This window comes from Nicotiana attenuata, chromosome 5 (genome assembly GCF_001879085.1).
Source record: "Nicotiana attenuata strain UT chromosome 5, NIATTr2, whole genome shotgun sequence".
NCBI classification, from domain to species: domain Eukaryota; kingdom Viridiplantae; phylum Streptophyta; class Magnoliopsida; order Solanales; family Solanaceae; genus Nicotiana; species Nicotiana attenuata.
The window spans coordinates 56850233-56875926 of NC_031993.1; positions in this window are offsets into that span (position 1 = coordinate 56850233).

A 25694-nucleotide genomic window follows, 5' to 3' on the forward strand; every position below is an offset into this window, starting at 1 on the left:
ATTTGACTCAGTTTTTATTCCTTTTGCTTGATTTGCTATTTGGTATGTAAATAACTTTACATTCAGTACCTTTTATTTTCTATTTTGGTTTGTATATAAAGTTAAGTTACATTTTGTATAAATTCATCCCTCGTTTGTATATTCTAACTCCCCATTGTAAATATTCATTCTGTTTTTCTTTTCGCAAAATTTTTTTTCGTTTTTAGCTTTATAGTTAGGCTCGTAGCCTTTTTGTTTTGTTTTTGACGTTTCCAATGAGCCCTTGGTTTTCTTAAGGCCACAGTTCTTTCCAAGGGTGGAATATTGTGTGAACCGGGTGGCTCTTCCTGATGATGGATGGAGTGACTACCTTCTTAAGGGTTTGAGTCCGTTTCTTTGATTTTTCTTTTGTTTTTGATAGTTGTAGTTAAGGGCACCTCAAGCAAAGCTTCACTTGGGCCTAGCACATTTGCCTTTGATCCCATGGCCAAAGACATAATGTTGTGTCTAGGATGGTGAAAGTCGTGGCCTAGAGACTCTTGCGTTGACCAAACAATCATCATGTGGTCTTTTCGGACCATTGTGTGCTTGAATCGTAACTAAGGTCGTTGTGGGCCCTCGACTCGATGTTTTTGGCAATCCCTTAGCGTGTGTGGTGAGGAATCAAATTGTGAGTCCAAGTCCCGAGCCAATGGTCTAGAACTTGCCCTGAATGTTTGTTGAGGCGAAATCTTAGGTGAAATTTGACTTGAGAAGTGATTATAGGCTCTCCTTGATCCGAATGTTAAGATGAACAATTCCATAGACTACCAAAAAGATGATCCCTAGTTAACCCTTTTGAGCCTTAAACCTTTTCTTTCAAGCACCAATCCTACAAGCCTATACCCGTTCTAAATTATTACCCTCTCTTGGCACCCAAATCTTCCCTTGAGTAATGGCAAATGTCTAAGTTTGGGGGGAGACAAGAAAGGAAATAAAGTGGTAGAAAGGTACAAAAGCAAGAGAAAAAAGGAAGGCAATGAAAAAGCAAGAAAAGAAAAATACAAAAAGAAAGTTCAAAGTGAACAAGAATAAAAAGGGAGTCAAAGGAAACAAAAGTGAAAAGTAAAAAATAGTGGAAAAAGTAGAAAAGGAGAAATGTTTTGAATTGCATAAGAAAGAGTGACAATGTGTCTCTCTAACCCCTTGTAAAGAAGTGAAATACTCAAAAGAGTCAAGAGAGTTGTGCCATAATGAATCAAAAGAAGTGCTTAAGGGAAGATTGAACCCACTTGAATAAAAACATGTCCTACCCTTACCCAAAAGCCTTCATAATGACTCTACAAAAGCCCTATAGGATCTTGAGTTGAAGGAAACCTACATTAGTGGATACTTACATAAGGGGCAAGCTTATGGTACCTAAAGCCGGACTTGTGACCTTCTTCTTGAGAGAGATGAGTGAAACTCCATCAACCTCGATTTGTGTGTTAATACTCTAAAAGGTGAGGTTCGCTTAGGGAGAGTTGAGGACGTGTGAGTTTGGGTTCCACAATGACCAAAGTAATTGAGAGAAGCTCTTTGATGAAATGTGTCAACTCTTGATGCTCTTGTGTCACACTTGATCCATGGTTTTTCAAAAGTTTAAATGTGTTAATGATGCATTCGTATTGAGGGCAATTGTTAGTCCCAATTGATGCTTGTTGAGGTTGCATTAGGATGAGCTGGAATTACTTGGATTTTCCTTTAAGAGGTGGGTCTTATTTTGTTTGCTTGAGGACAAGCAAAGGCTTAAGTTTGGGGGAGTTGATAAGTTAGGATTTTAATGTGTTTTATACCCCTACTTGCCTACGCTTTGGTTATAAATTGCTACAAAATAGTCCCAAAATGCTCACAAGTTGTACTTGATTGCAGGATTGATCGACAAAGCGACGAAAGTCAAATATCGGCTCGAAAAGGAGTGAAACCTGCTCAAGTGTCAAAGACCAAGGAAGTCGAGGAAAAGAGGCCCTAGTGCGGACCGCGCAACTGTGAACGCGGCCGCACTAGGAGGTTCAGAGAATGGCATATTCAAGGGGAAGGCTACGCGGCCGGGTATCTCGCGGTCGCGGTCAGGCTCCGCGGCCGCGCTACACCTTTACGCGGTCCGCGGAGCAGAGATTCAGAGAGCCAAAATTTGACCACTTCCAAGCAAAGCGGCCCGCGCTCCATTTCTGTGCGGCCGCACCAGCCGCGCAACTTCCACCGCGGCCGCGCTATATTTTTACGCGGTCCATGGTCCTCAACTTCAGAGAAGCAGAAACCAGGAGTTCAAGAGCCAGTGCGGCCGCGGTCCTGTTTGCGCGATCCGCGCTGACCCCGCAGGGGTATTTTTGTCCAATTTTTTTAGCCCAGTATAAATAAGACCTTTTACCATTTTTAGGTTAAGTTTTATTTTCCTGAAGCTGCTGAACTCGAGAGACCGAATAGTTTTGCCATTTTTTGGCACTTTTTGCTCTTTAATATTGTATTTTCTTCTTAGCAATTAATTAATATGTTTACTTCTTCATCTATTTCTTTAATTTTTGCATTTAGCATGAGTAGCTAAACTCACAAGCTAGGGTTGTGGCTCAACCCTACTGTGGGTAATTGATGGGTGTTGCCATCTAAGGTTAGGATGATATTGGGTGTTTGCTATTTGGGTTAATTTTAGGTTTTAATTAAGGATTGGTGGTTGCAAATACTGATCCTAGCTTTGTGGGTTTAACTCTTCTTGAGAAAGAGAGTCCATGACCCCAAAAATTGACCCAACAAGGAATTGGGATGGACCCATGAGAAATGGTAGTCCCAATTAACAGATTAAATCTCGAGAGAGTAATCACCCTACTTGAACCCTAGTTGCTTGGACTAATTGGCCTACCCAATTGGTCTCGAGAGATTCAATTGGGCAAAATCACTCTCTCTACCGAGAGGTGTGAGAGTGGGTACAATTATGCAACAGTTATAGCATAAGCCCCAAATTTGTCAACCTATCCTTAGTATCATCTATCCGTTAGTTAACCACCTAGGTAATGCCACGACCCTAGTGCCCTTTCTCTATATTAATTACAACACCAATATTCCCGTAGCATAATTTAGTTTCAATCATTAGTTTTATAAAGGTAGATATAGAATCAAAACCAAATATGTTGGAAGAGACATTAGAAGCACAACCGCAATTCTAGACTAAGCAGACATTACAACTCCACTACTAGCTCCCTGTGGAAAATCGATCCCGAACCACTATTCGGGTAAAAGCTGTTGCGACCCGCTCTTCCTACTTTAGAGTAGCATTGAGTCGGCAGCGATCAGAGCGTATCACTATGAATTTTGTTGTCGGACTCCCACGAACTCAGAGGAAGTTTGATGCGGTATGGGTCATAGTGCAACCCTCAAATTAGCAGTTACATCGCAATAACTTTTTTAGAGCCTACATGGCCTTGTGCTCAAGTTCACCGGAAGATGACAAGCTTTTCCGAACAAAAACTGGTATGGTGACATTCCGATAGGTGTTTTGTATGCCGTCCGATAAGCCCATAATGCATCATCAAGCTTCTTGACCAATCCGTCCAGTTAGCATTCACTGTTTTGGACAAAATACTCGTTATCTCTCGATTGGATACTTCCACTTGACCATTAGCTTGTGGATGATAGGGGGTCGTGACATTATGAGTAACACCATACTTGCCAAGTAAAGTGTCGAAAGCCTTGTTGCAAAAATGTGACCCACCATCGCTCATAATAGCCCGCGGTGTACCGAACCTTGTGAAAATATTCATCTTCAAGAACGCCACCACACCTCTCGCCTCATTGTTAGGTAGAGCAACAGCCTTAACCCATTTGGACACATAATCCACCGCGACCAAGATGTAGGTGTTTTCACAAGAACTCACAAAAGGACCCATGAAGTCAATACCCCACACATCAAAAATATTGATCTCCAAAATGGTAGTGAGAGGCATTTCATTTTTCTTTGAGATTCCACCGCCCGTTGACATTCATTAACTTTTCACTAACTCACTTGCATACTTGTAAAGAGTGGGCCAATAGAAAACACAACTAACCACTTTGGTTGCCGTTCTCGCTCAACCATGATGACCACTATATGGCAAAGAATGACAAGCCCCAAGAATTTCAGTTTGTTCTTCTTCTGGTACACATCTTCTAATCACCCCTATCCGTACAAATTCGGAAGTGGTATGGTTTGTCCCAATTATAATTTTGACAATCTCGTTTGAGCTTGTTCCTTTGGTTTGAGGAGAACTCATCCGAAATGATTCCACACACAAGAAAATTTGCTAAATACGCAAACCATGGAACCTCATTCATTGAAATAGCCAAGAGTTTCTCATCGGGGAAGGAGTCATTGATTTCAAGGCCATCATGCAGCCTCCCCTCCTCCTCCAAACGAGACAAGTGGTCCGCCACTTGATTTTCACTCCATTTTCTATCTTGGATGTCAATATCAAACTCTTGTAACAAAAGCAACCATCTCATCAACTGAGCTATGGAATCTTTCTTGCTCATAAGATAACGAAGCGCCGTATGATTTGTGTGGACAATAACTTTTGCACCCAATCAAGTACGGGCGTAACTTTTCAATTGCAAACACAATGGTAAGGAGCTCTTTCTCCGTAACGGTATAGTTTACTCGGGAACTATTCATGGCCTTACTAGCATAGTAGACGGATAAAAAATCTTGTTGATGCGTTGCCCCAAAATAACCCCATCCGCTACGTCACTTGCATCGCACATGAGTTCAAAAGGGACACTCCAATTCGGAGCGGTGATGATGGGAGTAGTTGTCAACTTGAACTTTAAAAATTCAAAAACTCTTATGCAATATTCATTGAAGTTGAACTTAGCATCCTTCTCAAGAAGCTTGCACAACGGATTCACCACCTTAGAGAAACTTTGATGAAGCGCTGGTAGAAACCCGCGCGACCTAAGAAACTCCGCACACCCTTCACCGAAGTTGGAGGTGGAAGTTTAGAAATTACCTCAATCTTTGCCTTATCAACTTCAATTCCATTCTTTGAGATTTTGTGGCCGAGGACAATGCCTTCCTCGACCATGAAATGACACTTCTCCCAATTGAGCACCAAATTTATTTCTTCACCTCTTGCCAACACTTCATCCAAATTTGCAAGACAATCATCAAAAAATTCTCCAACCACCGAGAAGTCATCCATGAAAGATTCAAGGTAATCCTCCACCATGCACGTGAAGATAGCCATCATACACCTTTGAAATGTCGCCAATGCATTGCACAAACCAAATGGCATCCGCTTGAAGGCGAAAGTACCATAGGGACATGTTAAGGTTGTTTTCTCTTAATCCTCCAGAGCAATAAGAATTTTATTATAGCCCGAATACCCATCAAGAAAGCAATAGAAAGCACGTCCGGCCAATCTATCGAGCATTTGATCTAAGAAAGAAAGTGGAAAGTGATCATTCCTTGTGACTTTGTTGAACTTGCGATAGTCCATACACACTCTCCAACCGGTCACCGTTCTTGTTGGAATCAACTCATTCTTGTCACTGATGACCACCGTCATACCCCCTTCTTTGGGACACATGGAACCGGAGAAGTCAGCAAACTATCGGAGATGGGATAGACCACCCCGACATCCAACCACTTGATAATCTCCTTTTTGACAACCTCTTGCATAGCCTTATTGAGTCTCCTTTGATGTTCAACAGATAGTTTGGCACCTTCCTCCAAGTTGAACTTATGCATGCAAAATGCGGGGCTTATCCCCCGAATATCCTCCAAGGTCCATCCAATAGCCTTCTTCCGCTTTTGTAGCACCGCCAAAGTGGAATCCATCTGCACGTTAGTCAAATAAGAGAATAACCGGTAAAGTAAAACAAGGACCAAGAAATTCATACCGAAGATCTGGAGGCAATGGCTTCAACTCCAAGGTAGGAGGCTCTTCAATAGAAGGCTTTATAGGAGGAGTTGTCCTATTTTCAAGATCCAAGGATAATTTTCGAGGTGCATAGTTGTACGACCCTATTCCTTGCAAAGAGTTCACACATTCCATGAAACCGTCCATCTCGTCATCATCAAAATTGAGCAAGACGGACTCCTACATATCACCCACATTGATCATAGAACTTGTTTCATCAACAATGACATCGGTCACCAAGTCCACAAAAGAGCACACCTTATTGCTATTCGGTTGCGGCATGTACTTATACACATGGAAAACCACCTTTTTATCACCAACCCGGAATGTAAGTTCTCCGGCTTCAAGATCACAATGAGCCTTTCTTATAGCAAGTAAAGGTCTCCCTAGAATAATCGACACCTCATAATCAACTTCACAATCGAGAATGACAAAATTCGCCGTAAAAATTAACTTATCAACACGAACCAAGACATCTTCTCTCTTCTTTCTCTCTCTAGAACTGCATTTTTTTTGAGCTTGGCAGCCATGGCTGCTGGAAGCTCTCCCCAGCCTTTGGCTATGGGAGAGACAACTAAAAAAAAACAAGAAATAATTCCTAACGTGAAGCCAAAACAGTCATACACAGCCCAGGTGAATTTGCAAAAATCTGCCGCAATTTCCTCAAAATTTGAGCTGCGTCCAGTTATTATGGTTCATGGAGAGCCAACTGTAGAATTCTCTGTTGAAGAGGTGAACTCTTTCACCATTGAAGAACGGCTGCATCAAGCAGTGATCATCAAATTTTCATATGGAAAACCAGACATCCAAGAATTACGACAACTGATTCCGAAACAATTCGACGTCAAAGGTTATTGTAACGTTGAACATCTTGAATATCGACATATATTGGTAAGATTTGATCTCTTTGAAGATTTTGTTCAGGTATTGTCAAGAACTACTGGTTATATTAAGGCGAAGGGGGAGGAATTTTTCTTTAGGACGTTCCCATGGACAATAGGATTCAATCCTCGTGAAGAAACCTCAAGAGCTGTGGTTTGGATTTCTTTGCCTGACCTGCCTGCAAATTTTTTTGCAAAGAAATTGTTATTGTCCAGAGCTTCAGCAGTAGGGAAGCCTCTTGCAGTTGACAAAGCGACTCAAGATCGAACACGACCAAGTACGGCAAGGGTTAAGGTTTTGATCGATTTATTGAACAAACATCCTAAGAGAGTCCGGATAAATATCGTGGACAAAAATTCTGGAAGGGTAGTTGAATATTATCAGCAGATCGTATTTGATAATCTACCAATTTGCAAACATCAAGGACATGATGAAAAATCGTGTCGTTGGAGAACAGAGGAAAATAAGGAAGAAACAGTTCAGGGAGGAATCTGAAGGCCTAGGCACGCTTGATAAATTAGAAGGTGATGCTAGGAATTTTTTGAAATCTAAACGAGCAGGACAACTGGAAATTATTGCAGCAAAACAAACCATGATTGAACAGCAAGTGACACAAATAGAAGGAGGAAAACAAAATGTGAATCAGACCAATGAGAATGCAATAAATCAAGCTGCTATGGATAACACAGCAGGAGATGCAAGGGTGTATTTGAATGCCAAAAGATCTGGGAAAAATATGGTTGATGGTGTTGAAAAAGCAACTGACCTACAGAAGTTGGTAAATTTACAGACTAGTGGAGAAAAAGGAGCTGAATGTGATAAGGTTGTGGATGGGAATCGAGCAGCTGTTGAATCAGCTGCTGTTAATGCAACTGATAAGGTTGCTGGTGATGCAGGGCAAAATTCTGTATCTGGTGCAATTGTTCCAGTTGCTGAAGCCCTTGCAAGAGTTGTTCAGGATTTGATGGCTGCAAAAAAATACTGTGCTTGATAGAGGTATATCTGGGGAGTCTAAAGATCCAGCTATTGAATCTGGGCAAATTCAGGTGATGATGGATGATAGTTCATTAGCTGCAGCTGTTCGAGCAATATTTACCAAAAACAATGCAGCAATAGCAGAGCAATTGGAAGCTAATGTTGCACTGAATACAACTGGTAGTCGACCTAAGGCTGGGATTGTCAAAACTACTGCTGCACAAGATACTGCAGTGCAAGGTGAGGAGCAACAACTTGAAGATGTTGATACCTCATGTAGTGCAGCTACAGGTGTTGAACCGGTTGGTGACCACATTAAAGCTAGACAGGAGCAGACAAATATTCAGCAGATACAAGGTGAAAAGAAGAAGGCAGAAGCTTCTGCACACTCGATGTATAAGGAGGCAGCTGGTATAGAAATAGCTGGAGATACTACTGGTGGTATTAAACCTACTGTTACATTGGATTTTGAGACATCACAGTATGCAGCCCCAACAGGCTCTAAGGTGGTGAATATAGAGGATATGTCAGTAGCTAAAGGTGATGGGCAGGTATTTCCAAGGCAATCTGCTACTGCTCCAAACAAATCAAATACCAAGAGTAAGAAATGGGCAGTGGTGAATAAATCACCTAACAAGAAGCAATCTCCAGGTGTGCAAAATTAGATTGTTCCATCAAATGTCATTGGGGTCTCGAATTCGTTTGAGGCTTTGCTTAATGAGAGTGATCGGGATGTGGATAAAAATAAAGAGCAACAGAAGGGTGATGAGACACAATTAGTGGATAGAGAAACCAGCTGTACAGGCATTTTTTTAAATCAACAAAAAAGTACAGAGGACATAGATGCTCGACTTGGGATTGCAACAGAACTAGCTAAAATGGTAGAGAATGCCCAGGCAGCTATGATGGTGAATAATACTTCAAAAAATGGGCAACAACTAGCTCCAGGCAGTAACACACAACAGCAAATTTCTAAGAACACAGGTGATCGACTAAGTGTTTCGAAGGACATTGTCCCAGTTGATGCGCAAAATCCAGAGGCACACAGTTCCAATGCACCTACATTGCACTTCTCCAATCCACAGGTTGAACAAATCATTAAAGATTCTCAAAAAGAAATGATGTTGAATAATACCATGGTTAAACAACCTATGATTAAACAACCTATGGTTACCCTGAATACCTCCATGTTCGATGTACCTTCTCAGTCAGTCGATTCTTTTGGTAAGTTTGAAGGGGAATCTGGGCAAATCATGATATCAACTGGAAATAACGATGAGATTATAAAAGCAAACGTGAGGGATATGGTAATCAATTCCAAGCTGTGGAAAGAACAACGGGAGGAAGATGGTGATGAGGACTGATTAGATGGAAATACAGGATATTCATCAGAAGAAGCAGACAAAGAGGAGGATCATGACAGTGCTGGTGAAGACATTGACTCAATAGCATTGTCAAAGCCTAAGGTTGCAGCAAATACCAGGAGCAAACTGAATCTCAATGCTCCTGAATTCATCCCCAGAAATTCTCCATCTGCTGCTAGTCAAAATACAGTAGCTGGACGTTTGGATCACAAAGCAGCAACAAATATCGAGCAGCCCATTTTAATTGGAACCTTAAGCCAAGAAGTAGAACCACGAACAATTCTGATGCACCAGCAATAATTCACGTCAAGTACTGCAGCTAATATGCAAGTTGGAGATCAAAAATCAGCAGCAACAATAGAAGTTGGGCAACAGCAAATTGTCACAACCAACCCAATCATTTCTGCAGAGGAAAGAAAGTTGCTGGATGCAATGGTAAGTACAAAACATGTGAATTCAGTAATTAATATTGCTGGTAGCACTGGTCGTGAGAGTAGAAGCAGGAACAAATTACAGCTTGTGCAAAAAACCCAACACAAGGCAGCACTGGCCAAACTACAGGAGGTAAACATAATGGTAACACAAGGGTGTGATCAATACATAGCAAATCCGGATATTGGGGGCAGAGATATATATGAAGAAGGGGAGGAAGATGATATGCTAGCTCAATGCCGGGCAGAGGCAACAAGAAAAGGTGATTTATCACCAATGCATAGCGGAAAAACCAAGAAGTCGCGTACAAGGGATAAAAGCTGGGACGGCAGGGTAAACGAAGATGCAAACATAAGGAGACTCCCAATGCGAAATGCAAAACAAAAACATGCCACTCAGACAACATCCACAAAGTCCAATCGCTCAAAGAAAAAATCATGAATTTTGAAGACATTTTGAAAAGGGTCGATGAAGAGGACAAGAGTATACAAGTTGAAGATTTCACAACATTAGAGAAGAAGGACCATCACTGTTATTTCTACATATTTTTATGTTACCATCACATTAGCATAGTTCTATGTAATATCATCACAGAGTATGTTATAAACTCTGTGATGATCATAGAATATTTAGTTTTAGCTAGTTCTTTCTTTTTACATGCATGCTAGTAGGTGAGGCTTTTTATTTGCCTCAATAGGATTAGTAAGGTAAGGTTTAGCCCGATAGTGTCTGCCCAGGACTTATGACTTTGGGAAAGTGCCCAAGCGGCTATGAGATTATATGCCCTCGTGAGACTTTGCCGGCAACTACTGCATGACTCCTCTACATGAGGCTGCCATAAGGGCAATGTGAGGCGCAGAGGAGTAATTATATAGCTAACGCATAAAGGCAACACTATAGGTGCTATTGTCCCCCTTATTTGTACTCTTCCTATGTGGTTCTCTTTTCTTTTATTATTAATAAAACTAGCCCTAGGCACCTCGCCTAGTGGATTTGCTTAAAAAAAAGACATCTTCAAACACTCCTAAGGGTCTTTTCATAATACGACCGACGATTTGCAATCTCATAGAGGTGGGACTTGGTTTCCCAATTCCCAACGTCTTGAAAACCGAATAGGGCATCAAATTGATACTTGCCCCAAGATCACAAAGAGCTTTAGCAAACTTGACACTTCCAATTGTACAAGGAACCGTGAAAGCACCGGGATCCTCCAACTTAGAACCCATTGAATGCACAATTTCACTCACTTGATGAGTGACTTTGATAGTTTCAAAATTCATTGACCGCTTCTTTGTCACGAGATCCTTCATAAACTTTGCATAGTCAGGAATTTGTTCCAAAGCTTCATCTAATGGCACATTTATTGAGAGATTCTTCATCATTTGAATGAAATTCTTGAATTGATTCTCACCATTTTGCTTGGAAAATATTTGAGGGTATGGAGGTGGAGGCTTAGGCAATGATGCCTTAGCCCTTTGCACTACCGATTCCGCTATGTCAATAATGTGATCCCTAGACGGGTTCACCTCCTCTTGAGTCTCTTCCATACTATCATCAATATCAATCCGAACCTCATCATTAGGTTGAACCACATTGTTTGGAATTTTCTCTTCTTGCACCACTTGCTCATCATCCACAAGTTTCCTTTGACTTGAGGTAGGTGCATTCCCACTTCTTCCACTTCTTGTAGTAACGGCCATGGCATGCCCCATGTTGTTTCCACCCTTTGGTTTTACCAGCGTGTCACTTGGTAGTGCCCTCTTAGGACGAGAATTTAGAGCTTAAGAGATTTGCCCCATTTGAATTTCTAAGTTGCGGACTGATATGTTGTGTGAGGCAAATTGGACATCTGGATCAGCTTTCTTTCCCATCATTTGCTTGAACATATTCTCAATATTCTCCATGTCATTGTTTGAAGAACTTGAACCATGGGAAGGATAAGGAGGCGGGTTTCTCGGTTGTTGATACATCGGGGCCCTTCGAAAACCCGACCCCCGATTGCCTTGATTATTGTTCCATCCGCTTGACTGTTACCCCCGCCCCCCAATTTCCTTGATTATTTCCACTCAAATTTCCTTGATTGTTATTCTTATCCAATTCCCTTGATTTTTTCCACCACTCCAATTTCCTTGGTTATTAGAATTCCAATTTCCTTGATTGTTTTGAGGTCGCCATTGTTGTTGGTTTGGACCTTGGAAGTTGTTTCTTTGCTCTTGAAAATTGTTCTCATATCGCACCTCCTCTTCTCCACTCGATTTTGCACTTGTGGACCCTTGTTCCTTCTCTTGTTTACCATCATGTTCACCCCTTCCATGGCATCGACTTGCTTAGGATTTTGCACTTGATGAAGTTGAGACTTTGCTGGTTGATTCATGGTAGTAGTAAATTTGGCAATAGCTTGCCCATGGTCATGCAACTCTTTATGAAGGTGGATCATGTCGGATCACCTTGTGGAACATTAGCTCGGGATTTCCACGCTGATGATTTTTCCCCCATTTCATCCAAAATCTCACAAGCTTTCGCATATGTCGTAATCATAAAATTTCCACCAGCAAGTTGATTCACTACATATTGGTTGGTCATATTAATCCCACGATTGAAAGTTTGTTGAATCATATTTTCCGTCATATCGTTATTAGGACATTCCTTGACCATTGCTCTATAACGCTCCCATATCTCGTGTAGTGGTTCATTGGCTGCTTGAATGCCAAAATCTCATCTCTAAGTGCAGCCATATGCCCGGGAGAGAAGAACTTAGCAATAAATTTCTCTTCCAACTCATCCCAAGTTGAATGAAATGGTTCGGAAGTCGTTCCAACCAATCTAAAGCTTTCCTCCGTAGAGAGAAGGGAAAAAACCTTAGCCGCAATGCATCCTCGGAGACATTTGTTTGGTTTGCTGCCCCAACAAGTGTCCACAAACCCCTTCAAATGTTTATATGCATTTTGACTTGGAGCATCGGTGAAGAAACCTCGTTGCTCTAACTAAGCGAGCATCACATTGGTGGTTTGAAAGTTGCCCGCCCTAATATGGGGAAGGACTATTGCACTAGCATACCCTTCATGGGGTAACACCGGTGTGGAGCCACTCTTGGTGGAGCTGGGGGTGGAGCAGGGATATTGTCATGATGCGCTCGGCCTCTTCTATTGGCTTGAGGTTCAGGAGGAACCTCATCAACTTGCTTATCATCGACGTCCACATCCCCTAAAGGCATATTTCTGAGTTCATTGTTTGCCGCCATAATTGTACCTAAAATTGTTTCACACAAGTTAGTAGCAAAGGAAGGAAAAGAAGACAGTCCAAAAACAACCCCAAATATATAGCTAACACCGTTTTTAACTCCCCGGCAACGACGCCGAAAATTGATCACGTCTACAATATACCTCAATTGAGATATGAAACGGTGGTATGCAATAATAAATACCAACTAGGAGTCGGAGTTGAATCCACTTGGAGTTATGATGAGAGTTAGGGGTATATATCTAAAATGAGCAATTGGATTATCTAGATTGCACTTCCACAACAAGGTTTTGTTTTCTATTTCAACTGTTACTCTAATGAACGCAAGCTAAAGAAAATAGATTATAGATAAATGTTTTTTAGGTTTTTCCAATTGGATTAAAGGCCTAGGGCTGTGACCATAACCTAGGTGTTTGCCTAATGGGATAAAGACGTTAATGCTTGTTTTGTTGATTGGGGTGTATTATAGCTCACAACTATACTTTACCCACTCAATACCTCTCAGTTAGAGAGTGGTTTTGCCCAATTTGGCTTTCTCAAGACCAAATGTGCATCAACCCAAACAGTTGATAGAGCTCAAGTCGGGTTATTACTATCTCTAGGTTGAACCGTTTAATTGGGTTAATCAATCACTCAATTGACACAATTCCTTGTTAGATAAGTTATCCTAGACTAGGTCCCTCTTTCTTAAGCATAGACCAAGTCAAATAGGCATGAATCAATGTTTGCAGTCATTAATTATAAAATTAAAGTATGAACTAAGCTAATAATCAACACCCAATCATAAACAAGCACTAAATTAATCACCCATAAGGTTTACATACTAGGGTTGGGTCACAACCCTAGTAGAAGTCTAGCTACTCATAATGGGATTTAAAGAAAATAAGGAAGAAAAGCTAATTAAACTCATAATGGAAGACTAAAATGATGAAATCTAATGTAAATACCACCAAAATAATATAAAACATCCTAAAGTAGTAAAGAAAAATGGCTACAGCAACTTCAGATGTTCAAACTTGACCTAATTTTGTAAAACTGGTCTATTTATACAGGGCTAAAAATATCGAACAAAAATGCCCCCAGGAGGTTCTGCGGCCGCATAATTCCATGTGCAGTCCGCAGATTTCTTCAGCTGGCAGGAAGTAGAGTTCTGCTGCCGCACATTTCTGAACTTGTGGCCGCGAGGCAGTCTTCTGCGACCGCATAATTCTTGTGCGGTCCGCAATTCACAATGGCTCGTTGGCTTGGTCTTTTTGAATACTCTTTGATCTTTGACTCTTAGCCCAGTTCTGCAGCTGCACAATTCATTTGTGGTCCGTGCATTGCTGAAAATTCTGCTCGATTTTCCTTCTTGTTTTGCGGCAGCAGATGGAATTCTGCGGTCCGTAATTTCTTCTGTGGCCGTAGAATTCCTTCTGCGGACCACACTTTTGTGCTTCTGCGCGTTTTATTGCCTTGTGCTTTGTAACACTCCTTTTTGAGTCAGATTTTATCTCGGGCGACCAAACTTCCAATATTCCTACAATTTGCACAATTTCATTAGTGTCGTGAACATAATTCAATACTTTCGGACTAAAACAAAAGCTAAAAGGTTCTAATAAGCAGTAAAAATCCCCACTTATCATGACACGTCAGAATGTCTTTCGTCAGGGCAAACCAAAAAAGGCTGAGTGCCGACCCCTGGTGCAACTCGATCATGACCGAAAAATGGTTTGAGTCCTATCCCACCTGTCACAACCCAAAATCCATTAAAGGTCGTGATGGAGCCTAACACCGTTGTCAGGCAAGCCAATAATAATTAATTAACTTAATTACTCATTTTAGTATTTTGAAATCATAATTTCCTTCAATTAAATATTAAGAAATAAAATTTACAGAGTAATTGATAATATTTTCCCAACTACAATTCTAAACAACTCATAAGTACCCACAAAACCCGGTGTCACAAGTGCATGAGCATCAACTAGGAAGATAAAATAAAATACAGTGTCAAGACCCAAAATCCATTAATGATCATGATGGGGCCTAACACCGCTGTCAAGCAAGCCAACTATAATTGATTAACCCGATTATTCATTTTAGTATTTTGAAATCATAATTTTCGTTCAATTAAATAATCAGAAATAAAATTTACAAAGTAAATGATAATATTTCCCCAACTACAATACTGAACAACTCATAAGTACCCCCAAAACCCGGTGTCACAAGTGCATGAGCGTAACCTAGGAAGTCAATTAAAATACAACATCTGTCCGGAATACAAATTAGACAGGATAAATAACTCAGAAGGAGACTCTGCTGGCTGCAGATTGTAACATGAGATGCAGCTCACTTAAGTCCCCGAAATAACCACACCTCTGTGCCCACAGGGCCACTAGACATATATGTACCTGCACAAAAATGTGCAGCAAGTGTTGTATGAGTACGTAGATCAATGCGTACCAGTAAGTATCCAGTCTAACCTCGAAGAAGTAGTGACGAGGGGTCGACTTCGACACATACTATGGGCTAACAATAAAATGCCGATATTATATTTAAGCATGGAATACATAACATAGCTGAAAATTTAATAACCGGAAATGATCAAAAGTCCTTTTTACCAATAGAAATTCCCAAATTCTTTTTCATCATGTAACAATTTATTCTCAAGTCAATAAAGCAAGGGTCATTTATCATTAGCTCCAATGAGTTATCATGTGCAAGTGATGGTGAGGTCATGCGACCGAGGGTTGAACGACACGAACCATATTGCTCAGTTTTGACTCTTTTCAAAGGCAATTTACTAAGCATGTAACGATCCGACCGGTTATTTTGAGCTCTAGAGTGCCGTTCGGCAGCTTGAGGCCATCAACAACTTCACTTAAGGTATTATGACTTGTATGCGTGGTCATAAATGAGTTTCCGGAAGTTCAGAGTTGATTTTGAAAGAAAATTCTCATTTCAGAAGCTTTAAGTTGGAAGAATTGGCTACAGTTTGATCTTTGAGTAAACGACCTCGGAATTGAAATTTGAAGGTTCCAACAGGTTCGTATGATGATTTTGGATTTGGGCGTTTGTGCAGATTCAATTTTGGATGACTCGGGAGCGTTTCGTCACCTTTTATGAAAAGTTAGCATTTTGGAAGAATTTCATAAGTTTGGGTTGAAGTGTATTTTAATGTTATCGATGTCCGTTTGGGATTCGAGTCTAGGAATAGCTCCGTATGGTGATTCTGGTATCGGGAGCGCGTCCGGATATGGATTTAGAGGTCCGTAGGTCATTTGGCGAATTAGAAGGTTTTTGAGAAGTTTGACCGGGAGTGGACTTTTTGATATCGAGGTCCGAGTCCAATTCGGGAAGTTTGAGTAGATCCGTAATGTTGAATGTGACTTGTGTGCAAAATTTGAGGTCAATCGGACGTGATTTGATAGGTTTCGGCATCGAATGTAGAAGTTTGAAGTTCTAAAGTTCATTAAGCTTGAATTGGGGTGCGATTCATGACTTTCATGTTGTTTGATGTGATTTGAGGCCTCGAGCAGGCCCGTGTTATGTTTCGGGACTATTTGTGTCATTGGACGGGGTCCCGGGGGCCTCGGGTGTATTTCGGGGTGGTCTCGGACCAAATTGGAGCTGTTTTGGACTGCTATTGCTGGTGTCTGATTTCCTTCTTCGCGACGTGAAGGAAGTCCCACGTTCGCGAAGAGGAATTTGTGGGGCTGTTGCTTTGGCCTTCGCAAACGTGAGCCAGTGGACGCGAACGCAAGGCAAGAGCAGGACAAACCTTCACGAACACGGCCAAGGCGACGCGAATGCGAAGAAAAAAGGGAGGGAGCTTGGCCAATGGCCGTTTGCGTACGCGTTCGCGGGGAATTCTGGGCGTGAGGTTGTTGAGCTTCGCGAACGCAAGGGCTATATCGCATTCGCGAAGAAGGGTCGGGCTGGGCAGTGAGTTGTTTTATAACGGGATTTTGGCCATTTTCATTTCATTTCCTCCATGGGAGCCGATTTTGGAATGATTTTGGAGCTCCACCTTCATCATCTTTGTCAAGGTATGTGATTCCCACCTATTGCAAGTTAGGTACTTGGATTATATATGGATTTAGACATGAATATTTATAGAAATTTGGGATTTTGAAGAAAAACCTAGAAATTGGTATTTTTAAATTTTGACCAAGAAATTGGAAATGGAATTTGGAATAAATTATATATTTGAGTTCGTGGTGTTATGGGTAAAGTTTATCTTCAAAAATTTTCGGAATCCGGGCACGTGGACCCGAGGGTTGATTTATCGACTTTGCGAGCGGAGTTGTGAATTTGTTTAAATTGATTTGTTGTGAGTATTAGAATATATGTTTAGGGGTTTGCACACTGTTTGGCTAGTTTTGGAGCATTGGGCATCAGTTTGAGTTGTTGGAAAGGCTTGGGAGCCGGCTAAGGAGCTTCGGAGCGAGGTAAGTCTTTTTTCTAACTTTGTAAGAGGGAATAAACCCCATAGGTGAACTAAATTGATATGTGCTTCTATTTGTGGGGACTACGTACGCACGAGGTGACGAGATTTCATATGTAGCTACTAGTTATGCCTTTGTCCCGGTAGTTTTAGGTTTTTGCCATGCCTTGTTGATATTGTTATTTGATTATGCTTATTAAATGCCTTGAAAAGAGTAAGAAATGAGTAATTTGAGATTTTAAAAGCTTTCATTTGAATTTCGTATTTTTGGAAAAGAATTGAGAAATATTTTAATAACTTAAGAAATCTATGTGCAACCGCGTCGCAAATATATTCCGCGAGCGGGGTAAATCTCCACTACTCTCATGGGAGCGGGTCGTTCGCCTCAGAAGCTTAATAGATGCATCTATGGTTTGTGCTGTTCGACCCTTGGCAGTGCACAATCTATATTTATATGTTGGTTCGTGCCGTTCGACCCTCGGCAGTGCACATTTTATATTTATATGTTGGATCGAGCCGTACGACCTCGGCATGACTTGCGCATGATAACTCTTTGGAAATAATAATAATTGAGATTTGCTTTATTGGCTTAAGATATAAATTGCTAAATTATGAAAGGGAATTGGAAATTTCTATTAGTAAAAGGAATGTTGATTAATTTTGGTTGTTGAATTTTCAGCTATATTATCTATTCCATGCTTAAATATAATATTGGAATTTTATTGTTAGCCCATAGTAAGTATCGGAGTCAACCCCTGGTCACTACTTCTTCGAGGTTAGACTGGATACTTGCTGGGTACGCGTTGATTACGTACTCATACTACACTTGCTGCACATATTTGTGCAGGTACATATGTGTCTAGTGGCCCTGTGAGATCAGAGGCGTGGTTATTTGCGGGTTACTTGTAACACCGTGTTTTAGGGGTGATTATGGGGGTTTCAGTATTGATGTTATTAAAATATTATTATTTTCTCTGTAAATTTCATATTTTACTAATTTAATTATTGAAGGAAATTATGATTTTGAAATATTAAAATGAGAACCAAATTAATTAAGTATTGTTGGCTTGCCTGACAGCGGTGTCCGGCGCCATCACGACCTTTAATGGATTTTGGGTCGTGATAACATGGTATCAGAGTACTAGGTTCACTTAGGTCTCACGAGTCTAGTAGAGTCTCGCGGATCGGTACCGAGACGTTTGTACTTATTTTTGAGAGGCTACAAGGGTGTTAGGAGCACTTCCTTTCTTGATTCCTCATCGTGCGATTTGATTCCTTTGAGGCTTATGCCTTTATCTCTTTCCTATTAAATCTTTTGCGACGTGAAGCGCTTGTTATAAATCGGGAATTGAGGAATTGTAATTGTACTACAGATGTGGTGCAGGATGTTTGTCCCTGCGCATTTGAGTGGGCTATTGTCTTCGCATTGCGGAAGACTGTTTTGTTGTTTCAGCTCAGCATCAGTACTACCTAAGGATTTGAGATCTGGCATTGATGGTTATGATGATTTGTGTGTTGCTATCGCACAGTGTTTGTGTAATGGTAGGATGCTTGTCTACGCGTTGAAGCAATGAATGATTTGGAAGGAGGCTTACTCAGTTCACGATTCAGAGATTCAGTATTTTATTTCCAGCGGAGGAAAGGCAATCAGACTATGAATGCTCAAATTTGGGTTGATGGAGTAACGAGACTTGGTACTTTCGAGCATGGTAGAATTTTATCAGTAATGTGGTATCGTTGCCCTTGGTTGAATGTGTTAATTTCGCCGGTGTTATGGTCTTCAAAAAATCTCCCTCGGGGGAGTGTAGTGTCAAAATAGTGCCGGAGAAGCGGCTATCAAAGATCCTGGTATGCGGTGGTTCAGGATTGAATTGGTGTTCCAGGTGTTGATGGCTCGAGAAAGATGACCTTCGAAGGGGTTTAAAGTTGGTAGCGATCTATTGGTTCAAATGCTACAGAGATGGATTTTGACTCAAAGCAACAACTAGGCAGCGAAGGATGAGGAAGGACATGTGGGAGGTGTGTTATGGTGGATAAACTTCTAGAAGGTAGAGTGTGAGAAACAAGAGTCGAGTAGTTGCTTAAAGGAATGAGTTTGACCAATGTGGGAGAGTGGTAGAGTAGCATATGGGTTCTGCGGTAGGATGACTACACGCCTTGAGAAAAGTTTAGAGTTATTTGGGATTCATGGAGGACAGTGACTGGGTCTACAGACGTAATTTGGAATATTGGTTATTATACGGCAGGAGGTTGGATGCGACAGAAAAGAGTTGCTTGATATGAAGAAGGATACAACGTGACTTTTGATTTGGAATGTAATGTCTCACCTTTAGTTGATGTCCATGAGGAGTGAACAGACTTGTACAACTAGTGAATGAGCACGGACTCAGGATAGGTTACTAATTTCGTAGTAACTGTACCCAGTGCAACGATGTTGGAAGATGTCGGCATGTAATTTCCACAGGTGGGTTATCTCCTGTGAGCAGGTTAGCAGTCGCGTAGTTGACGAAGCTTCTACGGAGAATCCTACTAGCTATCCGGTAAGAGGTCGAATATGTAACTGTGGCTAGTGATTCAGAGTGTTCACGAAATGCTAACAAAATTGTTTTCTAGGAATTTGGCAGGTTGATTGTGCAAGATCATGTTAATGGTGGATAAGGAATCTTGGTGGTTTCCATAGTTATGCAATGGTAGCTTCAAGCTAAGTGGGAGAGCCCCACTGCCTACGATTGTATTATATGGTTATCTACTTGAGAGGTTTCTGGTTATCGACATGTAGATGGGTTATTACGACTAAGGAAAGAGGACATCAATGGTATTTTGAGCAAAGGATTTGAGGAATATGTGCTATAAATTGGCCTTATCGATTCATGTTCAGGCTTTGGGAAGACTCAGGATTTATGCTTCGCGTAGAGGTGAGTTACAATGAAGGTGATTCAGCCGGGTGCTTCTCTGAGAGGGCGTTCATGTGCTAGCAGAGCCTTGGAGTTGATTATATTTTGGACCAAGCCAGAGTGGGTGACTCTCAACAATGGTCCTAGTGGATTCAAAAGTTAAAGTGTGGTGCCTAAGGATTTCGAGTCCGTAGTATGGTTGAGTATCAAGCTTGTGTAGCGGATTATGAAAAGGGGCTTGGAGTGTTCTGCAGCGTAACATGACAGGAATGGGAGAAAATAACTTCGGATTCATAGAGAAATAATCATAATGGGTGTACCAGTTGAAGACGCGAATATGTGTACAAAGAGGGTATGAGATGGTTCGTGGGATTTGAGGTAGCATGGTCCCGTGAAATAAGGTCACTCAGGATGAGTGCGGATGTGGGTTCGTTATGTTTGAATGGAGCTATTATTATTCTTAAGTCAAGTCCGGAGTAAATTAGAGGAAGTCGGATCGGTTAGCAATGGTTGAATTGGCATGATGGTGGTGATGATCAGTTCCTTCAGCGTGTTAAGTTATGCATATGATTTGTGGCGGTGCGTGCGAGGCTTGAAGGCCGCCGTAATTGACTTTACTTGTAGGCATTTGAGTATTACGGCCCGTTATGTGTAGATGTATCCTGTGGGAATTATGGTGGTCTAGACCACTAATCGAGGTTTGTATTTTTCTACGGTTATGGGAATTCATTCACGTGCTGCAATGGTTCTATGTGATGAAGTGTGTACCCTATTAGTGGTTCAGGAGTTATGATGAAATTCTTGTACTCCTACGTATTGGCATGATTAAGTGTAGTGAGCGGCATGGGAATTGGAAGTTGAGGATCAAGGTTGCCATTTGGTGTTGGCATGGATATCACGAGCTCGGATGGGCAAGAAAGGATTCAGATGGTTAGAGTAAGCTGGTATTGTCTTTAGCGTCACCTGAGATCGGTGTCCTATGTAAGAGGCTTTGCGTACTGACTGCGGATTCTTGATTTGCTTTATAGCATCAGTGTGGCTGGTGGGAGTGTCGCACCCCCTTTCTTCCTTCCCTTTTTGACGGGGAGAGAGGTCCGGGTTTCGACATTCACGGGGTGTAATGACTCATTTCCTTTTGGGAATTGGGTATTTGAAGAGTCGCCACCTAACGGATTATGGTGCGTTAGGGAACCTAGAGCGATTAACTCTTGGGTTGGTTTGCATTACCAGAGATTAGGGTAAGGGCTCGAAATAACCTCGAGGGGAAGGTGTTAGGCACCCCTCTTGCTCCACAACTGTGGGTCCCGGCCGAACTTATATTCACAAATCAGTCCATTACAAGTAAATAGTTGAATCAAATAGGTTGCAAGTAAAGCACGTTAGAGTAACTCAAGTAGTAAGATAAAGTTTTGAACAAGTTGTAAAACAAAGTTTTAAAGAAAGGATTTGGTAAAGAGGGGTCCTAGGTTGGTTATCCTATATGATCACATCAGTACAATGCCCGGAAATCACTCCTTGGAAAGGGGTTACATGTGGCATTAGCGCACCGGTCATCATATCCATATCTACCCTTCCCATCCCCTTATTGGTCATGCAAAGCGAGTGTTTGGTCAACGATTCCTATTGCGTGCTGCTACCCGTCACTTGTTAATGGTCCTGGAGGGAGTCAGGACCTCTGCCTATAGGTGGTTCTGGACGTACCCCTAAAGTTTTAAAAGGAAAAATATAAGGCGACAGTCAAAAACATATAGGACTTTCACACATAATGGGAGCAATTTAAAAGGCTCAGAGTTTCCTCCCCAATCAAACACATAAGCAGTACGATTCAAGCACAATTAAGGTCTTTCATTAGACAACGTACTAAAGCAGGATATCTAAGTGAATGTGCAGAAACAAATAAACCCTTTTTTAGGTTCAGAAATTGTACCCTAGCAGTCGCCTAAGGACTCCTTTTAAAGCCTATTAGGATCAGAAAATGTTAAGCGATAGAGACAGTTTCAGAGAATGCAATTTCGAAAATGCCTTAGAGGCTTGCCTATATGCAGGATACTGACATCTATATTATTTTAGAAATAAATAGATTTTTGAAATAGGCTCCGTTAATACTTATAGGCATGATATCTAATGAGATTGGGGCAGTTTTGAGGAACTTATTCCAGAAAGTGCTTAGTACTTAATAAGACAAATTGAAAACGAACCAGGCGTGACCAAGTGACTTGTTAGACTAAATCAGACAGAATTGTGATTAGAATTCCCTATAGGCATGATATCTAGGTGTATTACTGATTTTAGTCGATTTGCTAATGTGGCAACATACAGAAGCACTCTTTATAACTATATATGAATCTTGTCCTATAGGCATGGTATCTATTATTAAACTAAGTTTAAGACATGATTTCTTGGAAGCTATATGCATGGTTTCTGAAACATGACAGAATGTATAACCTTATAGACATGGTTTCTACTTGACGAGTAAACAAACTTAAAGGTGAAGTCCTATGGACATGATTTCTATTTGGCAAAGCAATCAGATTCAAAGAGTAAAGTCCTAAGAGCATGTTTTCTATTTAGAACAAACAGACTTGAAAAAGTAAAGTCCTAAGAGCAGGATTTCTACCCGTATTACCCCAGAAAATATGTATCTATCCATCCCTTTTTACTAAATACTCCAATATCTGTTTACAAATTATTACAGACCAATGAATGAATTAATAAATGAAATCAGAAAATCAAGAAGCTATTCTATGGGGAGCCTTCAATTAGGCCCAGGTTTCCCAAAGCCTCCAGTGCTCTCATATGCCTCAATTCCATAGACAGAATCATTGTCTAGGTTAATCAAAGTTCCCTAAGGATCTCAAGGATCCTGGGAAGTGCTTACACCTAGACATAGCAACCAAGAATTGAACAAGTGCAGTGTGGAAACGCCAACCTCAGTATGCCAGAGTTCAGAGGGTTCACAAAGGATCCCAAGACAGTACACATACTAGAGGGGGCAGAACTTATTGACTAGGAGTAGAGTGAGAAGTGATGGACACAAGTTGAAAAGGTTTTAGTAAGAAACTGTGATTAACAAATTCCTTTCTTGAAAGCAATTAAGTAGAGATTGTATAAAAATAAGAGATTGGAATAGTTAACAGTGTCCAAACACAATTAGTTTACAGAACCAAGTAAATTCACGATTCACACAGGGGTCAAGGGGTTTGGGACACATAGAACAATTGGTTGCAAACAAAGAACCCACAAGGTCTAGGACTGGTTCAAACATGCTTAGAAACAGCTGACACTAGCATAGTCACAAAACCAGGCATGAAGAACACATCCACATAGAGGGCTGATAGGGATTTGGGATCTATGGAATATAGTATGGTAAATATACAACAAGTAAGAGACAACTGGTAGGACGTGCTCAGAAACAGACATAAAGGGAAAATACTAATCTAAAGGGAAGGGGGAAGACATGATAACATGCTAGTAATGTGTTCTTAACTACAAGTCTCACAACAGAACCACAAATAGAAGCAAACCAGAAACAAGAAGAACTGAAACAATAAGAGAATCATGTTGTTGTTGGAACTTCAAATTGAAACTAGGACATACCAGTGAAGAGCACAGTATGCAGAATGAAAAGAACAGGAGAGCACAAATGGTTACCTTGGCTTGCAGCCAGCTAGCATTAGCAAATAGCACAAAAGAGAGAGCAGAGATTTTTTGAAGTATGAGAGATAGTTTTTGAACCCAAGTGTTCGTGTCTGTGTTAGTGAAAGACTAGAGTATTTATAGTTGAAAATAGGTAGAAAAATAAGGTAAGAATCATAGTAGCCTAATAATTGAGGAACTCAGAATCAATCAATTAGAAAATCGAGGAAGTACCCCCTTAAGTTAAGGAAATTAATTCAAACGGTAAGAACCAGTATATAAAGCAAGAAGGATCAGTACATGATTAATAAGGAAAGAATAAAAGTTCAGTAAGCATAGAGTAGTCAATTAGGACTAAGTTCAGAAAACTGCAATTAAGGAATGATTCAGTAAAAATAAAGTACTACAGCAAATAAGGTAATGGAATCAGTCAATTTAAACAAATGAGTAGAATTTTAGGATTTTAAAAGAAAATCTTTCAATTAAACCATCAACTAAGGAAATCAGAATCAATCAAAAGGGAGTCATGATTCTGTACTTCAACATATAAATAGAGAAGATCAAACAGACGTAGCAAACAAGCAAGGTCAGCAATATCGACAGAAAGAGGCAAGAGATGAACAAACAAGATGAACATAATCACACATAAGTGATATAAGTAGGCTAGGGAATCGGTAAAACACATTCGAAGCATGGTAACCACGGAAGCTTAACAAGAATCAAGTAGTCAGGTTAACGCATAGAACCAAGGCAAAGAAGATCTAAAAAAATTAGGGCTTTTAACAGAGGCGAGTTGAAAAAGCAGTAAGAACATAGGATCAGTCAAGATATGCAAGGAAAAGGTTTAAACATAAAGAAAAATCAGTTTGAACGAGTGCAGAAGAACTCTGAGAAACCCTAACTTTAAAGAAAGTAAAAACGGCTTAAAGTTGATGATTTTCAAAAGAAGTTTGAGAATAGTGTAAAACATAGAAAGGAACAGACTTAAATCGTTAAAAATAGCCCAGATCTAAGATATAAACAAAGTTAGGGTTTCAAAGGAAACCCAAATAGAAACGGAAGAACCTGCTATACACTTCAAAGATCGTAACAAATATGGTATGATTTTGTCCAAAATCACACCAGAGAAGCCATGAACAACAGAAACAGAAACCCTAGATCCAAATCGGCATGGCCTAGGGCCCTTGAAGGCCTCAGAGATGATGAGCAAGGCGATGGAGGAACCATTGGAGGCTTGGGGTGAAAGGTGGTTGCCGGAGATGGCCGGTGATGGCCGGAGAAGAAGGCGGCGATTGAAGGGGATTAGGGTTAGGTTGAGAGAAGAGAGGATATGAGAGAGTTTGAGGGCGGCGGAGTCTCAGAAATGAGATCGGGTTAGTGGTCTTTAGGATTAAAAAAGGAAAGGGCTCGTTTGGACCGTTGATCTGGGAGATCAACGGTCAGGATTAGACCGGGTAGATGGGTTCCGGGTTTGGGTAGCAGTTTATAGGGTCTGGGTCGGGTTAATTGGGTAGGAAATTGGGCTAGGAGTGGGTTCAACTAGGCTAAAATTGAAAGCCAAATCTGGCTATGATTTAAATAGCCAATTTTCCCTGTTTTAATTTAGTAAATAATAAAATAGTTTCTGAAAATAATCTTTCTATACCAAAATGATTTAAAATATATAATTAACATTTTAAAAATATATGGACCAATTTTACGTATATAAAATATAATTATACATTAAAATAGGCTAACATTGCAATTATATGCAATTTAGCTCGAAAAATACCAAATGTGATTATGAAAATGCATAAAAATTATATTAATTACATTTTGGTATAAGTATAGAAATCAAATGGATAAATCACCATAATAATAATTTGGGGAATAATTATTGGGGCTTTTACGAATAAAAGGGATGGAAATAAATCAATTAAAAAGCTTTAAAAAAATATAGGAAAATTATAGAAACCTTGTG